We start from the raw sequence: 2,280 nt of genomic DNA on the forward strand, positions 1-2,280 counted from the left end.
CTTGGTCTCAGCTCACTTTTGTGTCAAGTTCTTATCTCTACTAGGTCTGAGTGAAGGAGGGGATTGCCAATTTACATTTATATTCTCTCTGTCTGTCTCTGTTTCTCTCGCTTTGTCTCTGTCTTTCTCCCCTTCTCTCTGTCTCACTTCCCTCTCTGTCTCTGTCTCTCTCTGTCTCTGTCTGTCTCGCACACACACACACACTCAAACACAGACACACACCCACACACCAGACACCCCCCCCCCACATATAACCCCTAAACTTACTTATGGAAACTTGTACTGTCTTATCAATACTATCTCAGTATATTACATTTGTGAATTTTGAATAGATTCAAGGTCTTTTCTGCTCCTCCAGCCCTCCCTTTCTCAGGATGAAGCAAGAACTTTTTTTTTTCTGTTTCTATGTCTCTTTTTGTCTTTCTCTGTAACTTTGTCTCAGTCTGTCTCTACCCAAGATCCAAGACTTTCCCCAACTCTTTATACATGCTAACGTTAATTACAAAACAACGGGTAGCAGCTGCCAAATTTTCTTTCATATCAAGGAAATTAAAATGATAGTAATTAAAAGACAGTAAGTAAAGGACAGGAGAACAGTTTGTGAGAATAGGAAGGAGATGATTCTTTTTCTTCTTTCTCTCTTTCTCTCTCTCTCTCTCTCTCTCTCTCTCTCTCTCTCTCTCTCTCTTTTACCCAAAACTGAGCATGCAGCTTTAATAATATAGATCAGGGCCATGCCTTGTGCCTTGTTGCCAGAGCTCCCTCTCCAATCTTCTATTCCTGTGATGTCCTGTGGGCTGCCTGCAGCTAGGTCCTCCATGTAACCTCTACCCTATTTAGAAGATTCAGACTGTAAATCTGAGGGGATAGGTCAATAAGGATTGTGTACTTATAGGTATGTGTTTACTGACCTTGGATCAGAGGAGGTCTAGAATGAGGAAGTAGAAAGAATAAAGAAAGACCAGGCAAATCTTTTCTCTTTGAGGCTGTTACCTCCACTTATTCATAGAGTAGAATGGTGAGATAATATCTTCTTTTTTTCAAATTCTCCCACAGTTCTCCTAGCCCACAACTGGGGAAAGGTGAAAAGTTCCTTTAAGCTAGATTGGGTCTAAAATCTAATTTGTGAGGAGAGGAACCCACCTCCTTTGAACAATTTAGGAAAAGAGGAAGGGATACCATCAAAAGAACTTAACCCCTCTACCACTGATGACTGCAGTGATGTCATACTTGTGCTCTAGTTCCTTCCTATCTTTATAAACTATTCCCTTCCCCTTTGCTTACTGTTCTTTAATTACTATCATTTTAATCTACTTGTGGGAGATTTAAAAAAAAGGAAAAAAAAAGTAAAATCTTTATTAGGACTCACAGAGCTTGAAGTGTAGCTTCCTCCAGTCTGTGGAATTCCTCATCCTCTGTATCATCTTCGTTGGTTAGTTCACAGAAGGTAAATACAGAGTTGTTCTGGCCCCTCTTTGAAACCCACTGGCAGATGAGCTCCTACCATTCTTCTGGCTTTCATCACATGATCAAGAAACTGAACTTGTTCTTATCCAGCCACTCTAGGTTCCCTTTTTTTCTTCAATTCCTCTAATACAATCTGGATAGATACCATGGGGACCTTCCTCTGTAGCTTGTTATTACTGAAGAGTAGGCTATGTTGTGCCTCCATCACTGTCAATTCAAGCAGCAGAAGGACAGGATGAGAGAGCACCAGGTGGCCAACTGTTTCCACTGGGTGTCCTCATTTGGCCGTAATGTGAAGAAGGACAGAAAATAGTATTGCCATGGTCACTTGAAACTTGTCACCCAGAAGCAGACAATTCTTATGCTGCACATTCAATTCTTATGATGCTACCCATCAGAAATTTTGACTCCTTCCATCCCGTGGGAAGGAGAGAGACCAAAAATTGGAGGTGGGCAGTTGATGGGGATAGATTATTGCTCCACCACGGAGACAGTAAAAAGGAAGCCATCTTGGAAGGGCATTTTCTTTTTCTCACCAATCATTATTATTCTCCATTCTCAGCATTTCTTTGGCCCACTTCTAAAAAGAGATCCAGAAGTCCGAGTTAAAAAAATGAAACAAAACTCAACAGATGAATTTTGGAATACAATCTACTTCAGTTTCTTTTGACTTCACAACAACACAAACTCTTCAGACAGAAAAGTCAATATAAACTATACAAAGTAATGTGGTGAGTGTGGGCAGCAGAGGAGAGCTCTTATAATTAGAGAAATCAGTAAAGTTCCCTTTTAGTAAATGGTGCTTAACCTGAG

At 40.6% G+C, this 2,280-nt stretch overlaps 1 pseudogene; it reads right to left on the reverse strand.

The window, feature by feature from the left end:
• Positions 1-1,181: 1,181 nt before the first annotated feature.
• LOC114029343 lies at positions 1,182-1,839 on the reverse strand (annotated as a pseudogene).
• Positions 1,840-2,280: the final 441 nt, after the last annotated feature.

The sequence above is a fragment of the Vombatus ursinus genome, unplaced genomic scaffold, assembly GCF_900497805.2.
Source record: "Vombatus ursinus unplaced genomic scaffold, bare-nosed wombat genome assembly UNPS02014926.1, whole genome shotgun sequence".
In the NCBI taxonomy this organism is placed as follows: Eukaryota; Metazoa; Chordata; class Mammalia; order Diprotodontia; family Vombatidae; genus Vombatus; species Vombatus ursinus.